The sequence below is a fragment of the Schistocerca serialis genome, chromosome 5, assembly GCF_023864345.2.
Source record: "Schistocerca serialis cubense isolate TAMUIC-IGC-003099 chromosome 5, iqSchSeri2.2, whole genome shotgun sequence".
Taxonomy (NCBI): Eukaryota; Metazoa; Arthropoda; class Insecta; order Orthoptera; family Acrididae; genus Schistocerca; species Schistocerca serialis.
Window position 1 is genome coordinate 788,941,835 of NC_064642.1, and position 18,828 is coordinate 788,960,662.

The window sequence follows — 18,828 nt, forward strand, 5'->3', positions numbered from 1 at the left end:
TAGTTTGATTGTAGCTTTTCGATTTGAGAACGCCATGTCGGGTCGGTACAGGTACTATACGGCAAGACAACGACGCGACCGCGCGCTAGCGGGTAAACAACAACACCTGCGGAGCACTGCCCGGCGCGCCGAGCCCGTCCGCACGGTAACACGGCTGAAAGCCGACTGTTCCGCTTCGGCTGTTCATGCACGACAGGCAGCTAGACCCAAACTTCCATATACCGTCGTTCCTGCATCAAAACCTGAACTCGTACAGGCATTACGTAATTCCTGTACAGGGGAGGACATTTTAATTGAAAGTCGCTGCCCGGTATCGACAGATAAATACGATATTACAGTACCTGTGTTGTTAAGAAGAGCGATGAAATGTTCTTCCGGAGATGCACCGTACATCAGTTGCCCTTCATATTCTTTTTCTACCTCTACTACCACTACCACTACTACTACTGAGTGCCGGAATAGCGAGATACATGAAGTATGCGTATCCTTCCGTGTTCGTTGTCACAGCCAGTAAAATTCTTTTGGGTCTGTGACTACAGTGTAAATGTGTGAAACTTCCGGGAGTTTCTTCTGCTTACAAAGGAAAAGCTCTGAGGAAGGCAACTTGCAATAGTGGCTGAAACGTCAGAAATTTTACACACTGACAATGCGGTGACAGCCCCAGAAGAATTTTATTGACTGGAAGATACATGATATTGTGCTACTGTCCAAGCCGATTAGAAGCTTTATGAGGAAGTAGAGCATAAACAACGGTGGAAGAGGATGTCTAACAGGCGACTATTTCAGTTTGTAAACAGTCACCACAAAAACAGAACGTATGTCGTAGCAAAACTTGCGTATTCCAACCTCCCTGAGACACTATCATAAGAGGGAAAACGGACTTACTTGCACTAAGTGCTCAATTAGACACGATACCAAATGTTCAGAGCACCAAGGGTCCTTGCTGTCGGTAGTGGCGTTCACTGTGATACAAATGTTTGTAGTAAAACATTTCGTGAATGGGAAATACCGATATCTACAGCGTGGTGACCTCCTGCGAGAAAATATGTAGTCAGGCTACGGTTATTTTAGTGTACCAAAGTCTAACTTCTTACCTACGAATCATCTAGCATAGGAAAACACTATGAGCGGCTACTTAACAAATATGGTCCTGTACAGTAAAGCAGCGATCCTACGTGGCATGGATTCGATAGGTCATTGGACCATCTGTCCAGAAGTTGGTAGCACCAGGTGTCTGAGCACAGTTCACGCGTTTCCTCTAAATTGTCGGCCGGTGGTTTGGGGATGTGAAGCTGGCAAACATTTAGGCTCCCAGAAGTGTTCTGTCGGCTTGAGATGAGCCAGGACGTCAACGTGAGTTCTCTATCATGCCCCTCAAACTACTGCAGCACGAGTCTGGCCTTGTGACACGGACAGGTATTCTGCTGCGAGGTGCCATCGCTGACGCTGAAGGCATCAAGTATACAGTGATGCAAGTGATCCGCCATAATGTTCACATCGTGCACAGGTGCCATGGTACCTTCCATTACTGTCGCACGTCCAGTGAAAAGTCCAGATGAATGCCCACCTCCCACTCCTCAAGGTATAAAACTTCTCCCACGGCCTGTATCCGTGGTAAGGCTTGTGTGGGTGCCCATCCATACGCGAGAGTCGACCTCGTGTAACAAGAAGCGTGAGTCATCCGACCACGCAACACGTTTCTGTTTTGTGAAGATCTGATACGGTGTCGCGGAGCCCATTGCAAACGTAACTGACGACGTCAAGGTGTCAGCACGGGAGCAAGTAGGTATCGTCCGTCGCGTGGGGAACCGTCTGTCGCGTAGCCCCACGTTCGATAACTTGCGCCGAACGCTGTGCTACCAAACACTTGTGCCTGTACCAGCGCTGTTCACATTCCGTCAGATCCGCCTGTCCTGCTTTACCCGAGGGGGCGTGTCTCTGATCCCCACATTCTATGGTGAGGCGTGAACGACCAACAACCTGTCGCAAACTCGTGGTTTTGCCGCCTGTCAACCACATTCCACAGGTGCTCACGACAGTGGCACGCAAACGCCGTTTCCGGGATGCTTGCTCTCTGGATTCGCACCGTAACAGTCCGCCCCTTGCCAAAGCTCTTACGTCAGTGGATTTGTCCATTTGCTGCCCGTATCGCCTGTTTCCACTTGCATACATTCCTTACCACGTGAGATGCCCGCAGCGCCACCAGGAGGCGTATACCCACGCGTTGGTCCACGGTCATAACGACTTTGCTCAAAGGTGTACGTTAAAGAAGGCAAGCTCTATGACGATCTATTACAGCACTAGAGCGTCTCCGCGTACACAGAGGCAATTGGCATACGCGATGAAATTAATTTTAAATGAAACGATCCTTTCAGGAAGGAACGTATCGAGTAATACCGTTCTAAAAAGTCTGCGGTCGCATTCGAGAAGACACTATTAACATGACGCGATAGATCGAGAGACATAAAACTAGAGAACGTAGTACGGATAGTTCAGTAATCACAATGTTATTCTGAGGCTTTCAAATTTATGCAGCTAGGGATTTCTCGCAACGCGCATTATCGTTGATGAACATTTGGTGTAAACACCAACAAAGTCTCCAGTCCAGGGAGAGGTACAGTCTCTTGAAGGAAGCAAAGAGAATTAGCGAGCCGGCCGCGGTGGCCGAGCGGTTCCAGGCGCATTAGTCCGCAACAGCGAGACTGCTACGGTCGCAGATTCGAATCATGCCTTGGGCATGGATGTGAGTGGCGTCCTTAGGTTAGTTAGGTTTAAGGAGCTCTAAGTTCTAGGGAACTCATGACCTCAGATTTTAAGTCCCGTAGTACTCAGAGCCATTTGAAAATTAGCGGTTAACTTCCGGCTCAGGACGAGCTCATTGGAGACGGAGCAGGGGAAGGGAAATCGGACGTGTCTTTTCAAAGGAAGCGACCCCGTATTTAATGCATTTTAGCGAAACCATGCACCACAGTCTTCCCGAATGCCAGTCCAATCTCTCGACCACTCCGCCATCTCTCTCCGACAGTATCTGCACCTAGATCTTATGCATCTACTGTCGTGACAGCATACAGACTACATCATAAAACTAGGTCTTCTAAAATAAATGGAAGAAGAAACGATACTGAGTGATCAGGCCCAGGCGACAACCGCCGTGAAAGCCTCAGTCAATAGCGTCATTTGGGTGCGATATAGCAGGGTATTGTGCCCACACGAGGCAGGCAGGAAGTAAATGGGCCGTTGGCGCAGCACTCTCTGAATCACTGTAAACTTCAATATTAGAGCTGCCGTTTACTTCTCAATCACGTAGTTATTGAATTGGCACCAAAAGACTGATTGCAGCCAGTTCCAGTCATCTCTTCAAGAAAAAAAATCCTGAAAACTGAGTCTAGTTTCTCCACATGGCAGTCAATCCGCAAGGATACGGAGATGAAGCATCAAACTCAATGCTCGAAAAAATGTCAAAGATAACAACACAGATAGAAAAGTGTAATTGGGGGTTTTTACTTATGCTAAAGAATTTCACCGACACGAATGTGATTGAGCACATTGAAACGTGTCTAGATACTGTCGCGTCAACGAAATAATCAGATGAGAATAGGATAATTCAAACTTTCTAAAATCTACTACAGCGAAAACCCTTGTAAACCATTTTCAGTCAAAGAGATTGCTTCAGTGATGAGAAGATATAAAACATTGAGGACAAATCATTGCTTTCGGGTAATGTGTCCGCTACTGCACGCCGGTCAAATGGGTATCGAAAACCCGACAAAGAATAAAATCCAGACAGACCTTCTTTCATCTAATATTCTTGGTGGGACTTCTGTAACAGCTACGACTGCCATGTGGTTTTTCATTGTCTCTTAAGCCCGCAACGAAAGAGAATGTAATTCTTAACGTCGAAGAAATCAATTTAGAGGAACATTCATTGTAGGACCCGTTCGGATGTCTGTATTAGCACACCGCTTCTGGAATTCGAGGAGGCGTGTCAACCCTCGATCGAATCAGCCCAACAGATAAATATGGGGTCTGGTGAGTCGGCTAGGTTGTATTTAGTTTCTAAATGGCTCCCCACACCCGAACAGGTGGAAACCAGTCTAGTACCCATATCTCACCTCAGTTACAAGATTCACAAACGTTTAGCAAACGTTCGCACACTGTCACATGGGATAACACTAAATTCATGCAGCTAGGGCACACAAATTCCGACTGATGGGGAGGAGGGGGGGGGGGGGGGGTGAGGAGCGGGGAAGACGTGACGGCGGTACTAGTATCCAGCCAAATCCCAAAGTTAACATGCAGCCTCCATCAAGATACGGGACAAATGCCCAGAAATAACAAAATGTGTGCATCTGTCTTAAGGTGAATCGGAATGTTTTGGGGAAGATTTATTTATTTTTCGAGTCCAGGACATAAAATAATTACTGAAATTAGTAAGTACTGATTCACATAACAAATTTGCAAAATTAAATTTGTACAGTAGTATTTATGACGCAGATTCAATAATATATACAAACAAGCAGCAGATAAACAAGCAGCAAAATGACTATATTTTTTGACGGGCCCAGTATTCGGCGGTCATCACAGCAGTTTCTCTGGCTGCAGCAAGATCACAGATAGTGCATGCAACCGGTAGGTTCCCGCAGACTAGCAGATGTTGTTCGTCCTGTACGTCACCACACTGACAAGTTTCCTCCTCTTTGCTGAAGCCCCACTTCCTGAGGTTGGCTTTGCACCTTGACACCCCAGCTCGCAGTCTGTTCAAAATCTTCCAGATCACGTATGACAGGTGTGAACCTCCGGCTATTTCATCCTTGACCGTTATGTGATTGTCTTCAGCTAGGCAGTCTCGCCAAAGCTCCTCTTTACGAGTTCTGGGAGATGAACGAATTGCCATAGTTTTCTGTAGGTAGCTTTTTCTTGACCTCAGTCTTGGCTATTGAGGGTCATGTCCGAACAAAGATGTCTAGGGTGGATTTCTTGTTTTATCTTCTCCACTTCTGTTGCAGCTTGCCTTCGAATGCTATACCCATAATTTGGTACAGCTTATTGACAGGAGTAGGTCGTAAGCAGCCTGTAACAATGCGTCCTGTCTCGTTCAGGACTGTATCTACATGTTTAGCATGTGCAGATTCAAAAATGGTTCAATGGCTCTGAGCACTATGGGACTTAACTTCTAAGGTCATCAGTCCCCTAGAACTTAGAACTACTTAAACCTAATTAACCTAAGAACATCACACACATCCATGGCCGAGGCAGGATTTGAACCTGCGACCGTAGCGGTCGCGCGGTTCCAGACTGTAGCGCCTAGAACCGCTCGGCCACTCCGGCCAGCCGTCAAGTAATGCTTTAACAGCCAGTGACAGATGTAAATTATCAAGCACTCCTGTGGAAAAGCACTGTAGAAAGTTAAATAAACCTTTTTATCATTTATGCAATAAAATGAACTACAGTCATGCTCATAAATTAAGGATATTGCTGATACATGGTGAAACAACCCTCGGGTGGGAGGTTTGCAGGTTTAAATCACCTCGGGGTATGCATTTGACACGCGTTCGTTGCAGGGTGGCGCTGGCAGCAGTCCACTTACACAGAGGTGTGTTGGTGCATGTCAGAGTACGGTGCAGCGAGTAAGTGTGCAGACGTTTTCAGACATGCTAATGATGAATATGTGTTGAAAATGGCTCGAAGAACACATATTGATGACGTTTGAGGGGCAGAATACTAGGGCGACTGGAGGCTGGTCAACCACAGCAGGTCCTAGCACGGGCCCTCCGTGTGATCTCAAGATTATGGTAACGATTCCAGCAGACAGTAAACGTGTCCAGACGCTACAGTACGGGACGTCCACAGTATACAGTGCCACAAGAAGTTCCATATCTCACCATCAGTGCCCGCAGGCGGCCACGGAGTACTGCAGGTAGCCTTGCTCGGGACCTTACCGCAGCCACTGGAATAGTTGTCTCCAGACACACAGTCTACAGACGACTGAACAGACATGGTTTATTCGCCTAGAGACATGCAAAGTGCATTTCACTGACCCCTGGTCACAGGTGAGCCCGTAAAGCCTGGTGTCAAAAACTCAGTAAGTGGTCACTGGAACAGGGGTCCCAGGTTATGTTCATGGACGAGTCCAGGTATAGTCTGAACAGTGATTCGCGCCGGGTTTTCATCTGGCGTGAACCAGGAACCAGATACGGACTCCTTAGTGTCCTTGAAAGGGACCTGTATGAACGTGCCGGCCGATGTGGCCGAGCGGTTTTAGGCGCTACAGTCTGGAACCGCGCTACCGCTACGGTCGCAGGTTCGAATCCTGCCTCGGGCATGGATGTTTGTGATGTCCTTAGGTTAGTTAGGTTTAAGCAGTTCTAAGTTCTAGGGGGCTGATGACCTCAGAAGTTAAGTCCCATAGTGCTCAGAGCCATTTCAACCATTTGTATGAACGTCGTGGTTTGATGGTGTGGGGTGGGATTATGACTGGTGCACGTACACCCATGCATGTCTTTGACGGAGGAACTGTAACAGGTCAGATGTATCAGGATTCCATTTTGCACCAGTATGTCCGCCTTTTCAGGGCTGCAGTGGATCCCACCTACCTCCTGATGGAGGATAACCCACGGCCCCACCGAGCTGCCATCTTGGAGGAGTACCTTGAAATAAAAGATATCCAGACCTAAACTCCATCGAACATATCTGCGATGCTTTTGGTCGACGTATCGTTGCACGTCTTCAAACCCCTACGACACTTTAGGAACTCCGACAGGCACTGGTGCAAGAATGGGAGGCTATACCCCAGCAGTTGTTCGACGACCTGATCCAGAATATGCCAACCCGTTGTGCGGCCTGTGTACGTGTACATGGTGATCATATCCCATATAGATGTCGGAGTGCTTGTGCAGGAAACAGTGGCGTTTTGTAGCACATGTATTTCGGGACGGTTTTCTCAACTTCTCACCAATACCGTGGTCTTACAGATCTGTGTCGTGTGTGTTTCTTATGTGCCTATGCTATTAGCGCCAGTTTTGTGTAGTGCCACGTTGTGTGACACCACATTCTGCAATTATCCTTAATTTATGAGCGTGAGTTTAGTATGTCATATGTTGTATGCCCAGCGGGTCATCTCCAGGGCAATAGAAGAACTCACAGTTATGCCTAGACGATAGCAGTTTCGTCTGGTCGGAAAACATTATATAGGACATCTTAAATGAACATAGCGATTACAAACGGCTATAACTATTTAACGTATAGTGATAAACAGACAATAATTACGAAGAATGTATAACGAGGCACGAAATTTCCATTGTTATGCAAGGGGAGGGGGTGGTGGCCGAATCGAAAATCGGTGCATGCGAGGTGCTGCTAAAAGTGAAGAGAAAAGTTTCTTGTCAAAAGCTAAAATGGGAGATCCAATTGAAATGGCATTCTGTGTGGCAGAATATATCAACTATCATGCTCCCACAGTGCGAGAATATTTCACCACCAATAGAATCAAATATCTCGAATCATCCACCAACAGCTAATCTGTTGTGTGGCGACGCATCACAAAAATTACAAGACCCATTTTTCTGCAAGTGTTGCAACAAACACTTATCTGGGCATGACTGAGCAATAGCTGATGTCACAGCTTGAAACGTCTTCTGATTATTATTTCAGCAAGAGGGAGCTCCCCCAATCTCCCGTTACCCTCTCCCATCCACATTTTGATGTGGCAGTTCGCACATTTCAAATTTAACATCTCGCAACTGTTGAATCGATCATACTGGGTAGGAAGACGCTGTGATTTCATCTTGGCCACCTTCACATACGGACCAGATACACATGGATTTCTTTTTATGAAGTTGCATGAAGATTAGTATCTGCATCCTTCGTCAAGAATAATTTGAGAACTCAAAATACGTGTCAGTCACTCCACATACGCTTTACAGTGTATTTCTTGAAATGGATTATCGCTCAGATATTATGAGTGTAGCCAAGAGAGTTCATACAGACCATCTGTCAAGTATTTTTTTAACTGAACTCTCTTTAATGTAATCTGTTATTCTTATCTGTTTATTATTACGCATTAAATAGTTATAGCCGCGTGTAATAGCTATATTCATTTCCAGTTGCCCAATATAGATGCATATTTACATTGTTTCGCTAATTCCTATACAGCCCTGAAGACGACGCACACGATCTAAGACAGAAGTAATGACAAAATCATACTCTTATGTGCTCAATCTATTTAAATTCAGGACCACCCATCGAAGCCCGGCATGGTGGGAAGAAAACAGAACACACACACTCGCTAGTACGTCTGTTTAGCCAGTGTAGTGGGACGAAATTGAAGCGTCACCCATCCACCAGTGTCAGCCCAGTTTGCAGGTGAATATAAGTTTAATTTAGTTTTGTTTATGTATTTTTGTAATATTTGTAATGGTTGTGAATTGTCTAAAGTTTTTGTATTTTTTTTATGTTTCATGTACGGTGAGGGCGGCGCAACGAACGGAGACAGCATCTTCGCTGCCGGGACCAGAGAGAAAATTGCTGGCCACTATACGTCGCGGGTCGACAGCCAAAGAGCAACAGAAGATCCTGAAACCGAGTTGTTGCGTCGTGCTTCTAAAAATCAAATAAATGAGTAATTGTAATGTTTTGTACAACAATGATATCATAGGAAGTTTAATCTTATTGAAAATGTTAGTTTTGTCTCGTCAAGGCTCAGGTTCACGTCTGTATGTAGGAAGATAATAAACTAGTGGATGCTACTAAAGGTGAAATACGTGTTCCGAGGATTTATTTATGAAGAATTATGTGAATGAATTAATAATATATTTGACAAGATTATTGAATTTTGACAGCGTTCATCGCGACTTTGAATCTCAAAAAGTTTATTCAATGTGGTTCTAATATCGATTAAATCAGATAACGTGTATCAATATAATTTCTGAGGAGAAACAAACGACATCTAAAATTGAAAAAGTTTACGCAAACCAATTGGCCCTAGTGACGTAATTCTGTGCATACGACTCAAATGATGTTTTACAGTTTCGTTCAAGAACCATTCTGAGACAATTTAAAAAGAATATAAATAATTTTGAAGTGGGTTGTAACTGACGTAGGTGATGAAGTCTACACACGGTCATATGTCGAAAGAAAATCATTTATAAGAAACTTACGTCGTTACACTACGCCAGCTGACCCCTGTTGCCTCAATGCCACGCTCTCTCTCTCTCTCTCTCTCTCTCTCTCTCTCTCTCCCCCTATTTCATGACGGGGCACTTTCGAAAGCACTTCCGTCTCCATGTAATTACATCCTACATGATCCTTGGAAGGCACACGCAATGTAGGAACAAAGAGCTGGGCCCTCTTTCGTTTACGTTTCGTTTAAGCCCAAGGATAGTACTAATAATGCATTCTTGTTAACGAGGATGAATTTCAACTCTTTCCCAAAACGAATGGCTCAACACACCCCACGAGGGAGCCGACACAGTGACAAGGCAGTGTTACGTAACGCAGGAGAGTGGTATTAATGTCGGGGCGAAATTTTCGCAGCAGGGAGGCGGGCATGCAAAACACGGGACGGGTCGTTATATGTAGAAACACAAGAATGCAAAGCAGGCTGTTTGATGTTGGCGCGCCTCTCGCGAAAATTCACGGTCAAAGGGCCGAGGCAAAGAGAATGCGAAGGAAGAGGTGTCAGCTGGAACCGACTTGACGCCGCTCTTTTGTCTGTTCCTGTGATAACTGCTAATTCTCTCTGCCCCCCTTGCAGTGAGAAGTATCATAAAATGCCTCACTCGTGAAACTAAAATTATCTAGATTAGTGGCTTCGTTGATGAAATTATGATCGACGTACACATGGTGAACCAGAACGGCACGGACCAACTTTCAGAGGTGATAGTGTGGACCAAAACAAGAAAAATGTCTAGTGTATAACGATTCTAAAATTCTAAAAAACATAGGGCTACCTTAAGAATTATGAGCGCTTGTTGATCTTCGCTACTGAGAGACACATCGCTTCTACTGACTGTGGACTATGGACTAAAACAGGAAAAGAATGTCCAGTAAACATGGGCTCTGCAGTTTATACCTTAAGAGCTATGAGCACTTGTTCATCTTCGCTAAAGGCAAACACGTCTGTTCTACTGACCAACTGTTCATAACTCATAAGGTATGCTTTCTAAAGTCCACGTTTCTTCGACATTTATTATTGTTTTGGTGGTAGCAGCGCGAAAGTTTTTCGAGAACTCTGGTTCATCCTGCATAATTTCGGTCTTTCAGTTCTCACTGTCTACCGATGGCAGTCACGTTCTGTGCTTGCGTAAGCTATCGCCAGCACACTGTTCGGAAATGATGAGGCACGAAGATCGATAGTAGGAGCTTGATCAAACTCTCCTATCATGGGAAAGCCGGAGACACAACCGTAAGCAACACGCCGCCAACACCCTCTCGACAGCAAGTGTTTGGGCCGCCACCGATGACGTGAGGGCCTCACTAACTCACACTCCAGTTGGCGTCTGTCAGCATCTTCGCAGAGCACGCTCAGTTCACATCACGGCCTATGGCAACGCATAGCGACCAGATTTCTGACTGTAGGATGATTACCGATAATGTCTGCAAGAGGACTATTACTGGTGGGCTTGTACCACAAAACGTGGACTCCATTCCAGTGAAGTACAAATCTCCAGTTCATGTAACTGACGTGTCGTGTCACCGCCAGACACCACACTTGCTAGGTGGTAGCCCTTAAATCTGCTGCGGTCCGTTAGTATACGTCGGACCCGTGTGTCGCCACTATCAGTGATTGCAGACCGAGCGCCGCTACACGGAAGGTCTAGTCTAGAGACTCCCTCGCACACGCCCCAGTTGTACAGCCGACATTGCTAGCGATGGTTCACTGTCTACATACGCTCTCATTTGCAGAGACGACAGTTTAGCATAGCCTTCAGCTACGTCATTTGCTACGACCTAGCAAGGCGCCATATTCAGTTACGATAAGTACTATCTTCAAGAATGTCTTCTGAACAGATAATATGGTGACTCGTGTACCGTCAAGAGCGAGGTTCATCATTAATGGATTAAAGTCAAGTATCAAACTAATTATGACCGCCTTCTGAATTCTCATTCCTTGTCATGTTCCAGACCTCACGTCTCTATCGTTCTTCACTCCTCACGCCAGCCTGCGTGCGCTAAATCGCGTGCACTTCGGCCTCCACTCGTAACACGGTGTTGGCTCTTCTGCTAACACAAAATGAAGAACAGTATTAATTCACGTATGCCTTTGTGTTATAGAAAGATGACTCCGACCACCCATATTAAAATCCTTTCCTCTGCTTCGTTACGGTACGACACTCTGCACATTAAGTCAGTGTTTATGCACACCGCCTGTACAAAAATTAATTTTATAATAATATGCTCAGAACTACCTGTAACGCCTTGCTTACATGTTGCAGTTATGATACGATAGTGAGAAACCATTAAGTTACTATTTCGCAGTAAAAAGACTGCTCTAGCATAGTGTAACATATGTAACACACACTGAGGTGACGAAGGTCGTGGGATACCTCCTGCTATCGTGTCAGACCTCCTTTCGCCATTATAGTGCAGCAGCTGGACGTGGCATGGACTCAACAAGTCGTTGGAAGTCCCCTGCGGAAATATTGATCCATGCTACTTCTATAAACGTCCACAGTTGTGAAAGTGATGCCGCTGAAGGGTTCTGTGCGCGAACTAACCTCTCCATTAAGTTCCATAAATGTTCGACAGGATTCACGTAAGGACATCTGCGTTGCCTAGTCATTCACTCGAATTGTCCAGAGCGTTCTTCAAAGGAATCGTGAACAGTTGTGGCCAGTGAAATGCTCCATTGTCATCCATAAAAATTCGACCATAGTTTGGGAACATGTAGCCGATGAATGGCGACAAATCGTGTCCAAGTAGCCGAACATTGACATTTTCAGTCAGTGATCGACTTAGTTGGACCAGAACACCAAGACAAGACAAGACAAAACATGACATTTCATGTAAATACAGCCCACACCGTTGTAGAGCCATTACCAACTCGGACACGTCCTCGTAGACAACTTGCGTCTATGGCTTCGAGGGGCCCGCGCCATACTCGAATGCTATCATTAGCTCTTAGCAGCTGAAAGAACGAGTCCTCCGACCAGACCACCGTTTCCCAGTCGTCCAGCATCCACCGATGTGGTCACGGGTCCAGGAGAGGCGCTGCAAGGTGATGCAGTGCAGTTAGCAACGACACTCATCTGCTACCACAACCCATTCACGCCAAATTTCTCCGCACTGTCCTATCGGATGTATGTGTGAAATTTAGTATTCTCGGTATGCTCTTGATACTGTGGGTCTCGGAATAATGAATTCCCTTCTATATCCGAAATGGAATATTTCATGCGTCCAGGTCCAACTATCATTTCGCGTTGAAAGTGTGTTAATTCTAGTCGTGCAGTCACAACGACGCTGGAAATCGTTTCACATGAATCATCTGAGTACAAATGACAGTCCGCTAATGCACTGTCCTTTTATACCTTGTGTGCGCCATAATACTACCACCACCTATATACACTACTGGCCATTAAAATTGCTACACCACGAAGATGACGTGCTACAGACGCGAAATTTAACCGACAGGAAGAAGATGCTGTCATATGCAAATGATTAGCTTTTCAGGGTATTCACACAAGGTTGGCGCCGGTGGCGCCACCTACAACGTGCTGACATGAGGAAAGTTTACAACCGATTTCTCATACACAAACAGCAGTTCACCGGCGTTGCCTGGTGAAACGTTGTTTTGATGCCTCGTGCAAGAGGAGAAATGCGTACGATCACGTTTCCGATTTTGATAGAGGTCCGATTGTAACCTATCGCGATTGCGGTTTATCGTATCGCGACATTGCTGCGCGCGTTGGTCGAGATCCAATGGCTGTTAGCAGAATACGGAATCGGTGAGTTCAGGAGGTTAATACGGAACGCCGTGCTGGATCCTAACGTCATCGTATCACTACCAGTCGAGATGACAGGCATCTTATCCGCATGGCTGTGACGTATCACGTAACGACGTCTCGATCCCTGAGTCAACAGATGGGGACGTTTGCAAGACAACAACCATCTGCACGAACAGTTGGACGACGTTTGCAGCACCATAGACTACCAGCTCGGAGACCACGGCTGCGGTTACCCTTGACGCTGCATCAGAGACAGGAGCGCCTGCGTTGGTGTACTCAACGACGAACCTGGGTGCAAGAATGGCAAAACGTCATTTTTTCGGATGAATTCAGGTTCTGTTTGCATGATGGTTGCATCCATGTTTGGCGACATGGCGGTGAACTCACATTGGAAGCGTGTATTCGTCATCGCCATACTGGAGTATCACCCGGCGTGATGGTATGGGGTGCCACTGGTTACACGTCTCGGTCACCTCTTGTTGGCATTGACGGCACTTTGAACAGTGGACGTCACATTTCAGATGTGTTACGACCCGTGGCTCTACCCTTCATTCGATTACTGCGAAACCCTATATTTAAGCAGGATAACGCACGACCGCATGTTGCAGGTCCTGCACGGGCCTTTCTGGATACAGAAAATGTTCGACTGCTGCCCTGGCCAGCACATTCTCCAGATCTCTCACCAATTGAAAACGTCTGGTCAATGGTGGCCGAGCAACTGGCTCGTCACAATACACCAGTCACTATCTCGGTGAACTGTGGTATCGTGTTGAAGATGCATGGGCAGCTGTAGCTGCGCAAGCCACCCATGCTCTGTTTGACTCAATGCACAGGCGTATCAAGGCCATTGTGCATATCACTATCCCGTGACTTTTGTCACCTGAGTGCATACTACCTGAAAAAATTACTGGACATCCCTATGTAATGCGTTGCCTAATAGATGTCAGGAGTGGCCGACCCGCCTGACAGGGGAAGTATTGTGTTGTCAGGGCAGAAGTAGTCAGAAGAGGACAAAGACTTCAGACGAGGACCACTTCTGAGGCTGCCTAATTCGACACTTTTGTTGATGTGACTGTGGATTGGAAAAGTGAATGCAGAACCACATTTAAACTGAGATCGTACAGGCCTCATGTACTGACTAACAATGACCACCGAACATTGCGCAGGGTGGGTCTAATAAATCGTATAAAAAATCACTCGTGAGTTTCAAAGTGCTACCAGCAGTCTAGATAGCACAATGACTGTGCGTAAGGAGTCTAAAAGAACGGAGCACACTAGGGTATTTGACTGTTTTCTGGAAACTGTCTTAAATGACTAAATATATCATTTTATGCTCCTATCGTTCTTTTTTCCCCTCTAATTTCAGAATTCTTTTATAGAAACTGAAATGACATTCAAATCATTTGAACGCCAGCTAAAATGCTCCATTCGAGTCATGTGACGTCTGTGACGTCACTGGCTAGCTCGGCCTCCGACTGTCATAACGCTAATACACAGTGATGTCTTCTTTTGGATTTTACGTTTCGGAAAAGGGGTTACTGTACAAATAAATCTACAGAAAACGGCTGTCAAGTTGTTTTTGAGTGTTCCAGAGAATGAGAATGTGTGAAAAATGTGGTTGCACAGTGCCGGCAAATTAACGCCACGTCGACGCACAAGTTCACTAACTTAATGAAAGCTGTGTTGCACTGTGAATTTAACATTAACTTGTGTTCGCGGTATGGTATCCCACTGTTAAAACGAAGGATAGCGTCATTCACCGAAATTACACTCCTGGCAAAAATTGTCGTTTTACCAAACTACATCTCAGTGATTTTGTAACTCGGTTGGTAGAGTGGTAAACCGTCGAATTTTATGAGACGTTGACCACAGAACTTTATTTGTCAAACGATTCGGCGCCCTCTCATACGAAAATCAAAAAACTTCACCAGACCGATCAAAAACAGAATACTATTATGGTTTCCTTGCTGTTCACATGGTCTAACATTTAAAATCGCTGTTCACACACGTCACGTCCAGAAAGATATTTTCTAGTTAAAGTGACCACAAACTTATTATTTTATTATAAACAATGATTTTATCTTCGTACTAATTTCTTATTGCTTAAACGTTTACAATATCATCGTGTATCATAAAGATGAAGTAAATCTGCTTCAGACGCTAACGTTAGTTTACACTCACAGACATGACAGCCCTTACGATTGTGCCACCTGCATGTTGTCCACGCTCTATATTTCTCCTTATAACCTCACATTCCTACACCTCGTTGTAATGTGGGACTATAGTGATATCTTCACCACTAGCAATGCTTCCCAAAAAGTGAATTGTTTGTTCCCAAATTAAATGAATTTATCCTCTGTTGTGCACTTCTCAGACAGACTTACGTGAATCTATATACAATACATCCCACAGTCGAAACAACTGCTACAATCAGTTCTTGCTACCACTATTTTCATATTTCCTGCAAAGGTTATGATAAAATGTGGCCTCTCTCTCTACACGTGGATGCGATATCCGTTGCGCCACGGAACGCCTGCTGACTGAGGTATCTCTACTGAGTGTCTTCTACACAGGAAATCAGCACTAAGTTTTGCCAAGAATAATTTTATTGTGCTTTGGGTCGTAGCTCATGGCTGTAGTCGACAATTTAGTTATAATATACGGACACATTCGCAAAAGTTCTACAATTCCTTAGTTTTGAGCGAGTTTAACGATATTGCAGGGAGCGGGAAAAAGAACGTCCTTGCACATATCGCCGCTCTAAATGGGTGAAGCATAAACGCATCAAGTTCCCCAAGATTCCACTATTATCGTTCACAAAATACCGTTTTATTGCCACTTAAAAGTGAGTCGGCGTTTTCCATCACTTAAATAGCTAGAGTGTTTGCAGTAGGAGTACGTAAACCTCGAAACGTCGGCTAACGCCCCTATAAAACAAGTATAGCTTCGTCTTATTCCTAGCCTGTGACGTCACAAGAGGATCACACGATAAAGGGGCGTGTTCGATGACGTGACGAGACCTTGACATTTAATGAATTTTAAGCTTTAACTACATTAAAATATCAGATATACATTGTTACAATATTGACAGTAAATGCTATTTAAATGTTACAATCAGTCAGAATAACAACAATCCAAAAATGGTTCAAATGGCTCTGAGCACTACGGGACTTAACAGCTGTGGTCATCAGTCCCCTAGAACTTAGAACTACTTAAACCTAACTAACCTAAGAACATCACACACATCCATGCCCGAGGCTGGATTCCAACCTGCGACCGTAGCAGTAGCACGGTTCCGGACTGAGCGCCTAGAACCGCGAGACCACCGCGGCCGGCTAACAACAATCCGAACCATATTTTTAACATAGGAAAATAGCCTATTGCCGTGCGGCTCCTCATCAGCCTCGCAGGTCTATGGTCAATGCTAAGCGACGCTTGAGGTGGTGTGAATACGCCACTGGACGGAAGGTGACAAGAAACGAGAGGTTTGGAGTGATGAATCACGCTATAGCCTGCGTCAGTCCGATGGAAGGGTTTGGGGTTGGTGAATACCTGGAAAACTTTACCTACCATCCCGTGTAGTACCAAGGTAGTAAGGTACGGAGGACGTGGTGTTATTTTATGGCTGTGTTTCTCGTGGTTAGGATGTCGCCCGCTTATTCCGCTGATCAGCCCTCATAAATTGTTTTCATATGATGATTCTGTTGTAAGTACGTAGTATACGAGACACGTCCAAAGTAACCCAGATACGGAGCAAAACACATGCTTGAGTCACCGGTAGACGGCATGGCAGAGACCTCACTGGGCGCCCGCCTCCCACAGAAGGTTTCCAGCGGCCGGCCCGCGCTGACGCAGTTGGCGTCCGATTCAAACACTGGCGGGGGACGACACCCCACTCGGCTCACACGCATCACTCGCAAGATATAGCAGCTGTCATTTAACGTCTAGTAAAGTCATCAGTAGATCAAACCTATTGCAAAATCAGTTATAAATGCTGTCTGCATGGTGCGTAAAGTGACAACTGTCTCTGAGTAAGGAAAATTGTCAGGTTACCCACATGTGTACTAAAAGAAATCCGTCAAAATTCGATTACACGACGAATCACATAAATTTAAAGATTATGAATTCAAGTAAATAGCTAGGAACGACAATTACAGACGACTGAGACTGGAACAATCACATAGACAATGTTGGGCGGAAGGGAAACCAAAGACTGCTTTTTATTGGCAGAACACTTGTTCGTCCTCTGCTAGAGTACTACTGTGCTGTGTGGGGACTTTGCAAATCGGATCGATGGAGGTCGCTGGAAAATTCCAAAGAAGGCCAGCTCGTTTTGTATTACCGCGAAACTGGGGAGAAAGAGTCACGAATATGATAAGCCACTTGTGGTGGCATTCGTTTAAACAAATGCGTTTTGCATTGCGGCGAGGTCTTCTCACGAAATTTTAACCACCAATTTTCCCCTCTGAGCGTGAAAATATTTTACTGTCGCTAACCTACATAAGAAGAAATGGCCAACGTAATAAATTAAGAGAAATCAGAGCTCGTCCAAATAAAAGTGTTGATTTTTTCCCACGCAATGTTAACGAGTGGAACGGTGAAGAAACAGATTGAAAGTGGTTCGAGGAACCGTCAGACAGGCGCTTAAGAGTTAATTGGTGAGTAGTGATGTAGATGACACAGATGTAGACGTAGGTGTCCGGAGGGTACAGTGTATGTGTCAAATCACTTTTGAAGCAAACATTTATATTGTCATGGACATTAAATCTATAAGCCGCACTCATATCGTGACACGGAAATTAATACGTAAGATGCATGAGCAAACCATTACACGACTACTCTTACCACATTAGTTGAATTAGGCGAACGTGTATAGTTCACTGCCAACGACCTTGCCGCAGTGGTAACACCGGTTCCCGTCAGATCACCGAAGTTAAGCGCTGTCGGACTGGGATAGCACGGGTGGGTGACCATCCGATCTGCCTGGCGCTGTTGGCAAGCGGGCTGCACTCAGCCCTTGTGAGGCAAACTGAGGAGCTACTTGATTGAGAAGCAGCGGCTCCGGTCTCGTAAACTGACATACGGCCGGGAGAGCGGTGTGCTGACCACATGCCCCTCCATATCCACATCCAATGAGGCCTGAAGGCTGAGGATGACACGGCGGCCGGTTGGTACCGCTGGGGCTTCATGGCCTGTTCGGACGGAGTTTAGTTTGGTTTTGTATAGTTCATTATACTGACAATCTTTGGTAGGACACCTTTATCGACGAAAATGTACTTTTTATCAAGATTCTGGGCGAAATGTAAATGGTCACGATGACTGGAGGAATGAAATGGATACTGAAACTTACAGAGGCCTATGCCCTCCAAACAGAGCTTGTAAATTTCTTGATGTAGCAATACAAACGTTTTAACATCCGACTCGCCTCCTAATGCGATGAACATTTTCTTTTTTTTCTTTTTTTTTTAAGTTTAACAGAAGTTTCTATAGGCGCTTGTAACATTACATTTCACGACGCACAGCACAGTTAACCTGAATATTTTTCTGTAGTCTCATAATCGTATGATAATAATTTCGTGTAGCTCGACTGGCTGATGCAGTTCTTTCAATGCTTATCACTAGCCATGGCGAGGAGATCTACTCTTCAATGTGTAATTCGAACCACTTGTGTTTTCTGGTACACTTTCACTGTATTGAGCAGTGATGAATAATATACTCCATGGCCCTGCCGGCATTCGATCCCGCTTCCTCTAGATTTCCAAGTAGGCGATTTTCCACCAGGACTGCGAGCCTGGTCTGTTCACAGTGTTCAGTTCAAACTTGCGGTTTAAAAGTCTGTCAGTCAACTTGCTTGATGCTTTAGTCCAAAAATAGTTTATCAGACGAT

General features: G+C 45.3%; 1 pseudogene; it reads left to right on the top strand.

Moving 5' to 3' along the window:
* Positions 1 to 17,823: 17,823 nt before the first annotated feature.
* On the top strand, positions 17,824 to 17,939 carry LOC126482750 (5S ribosomal RNA; annotated as a pseudogene).
* Positions 17,940 to 18,828: the final 889 nt, after the last annotated feature.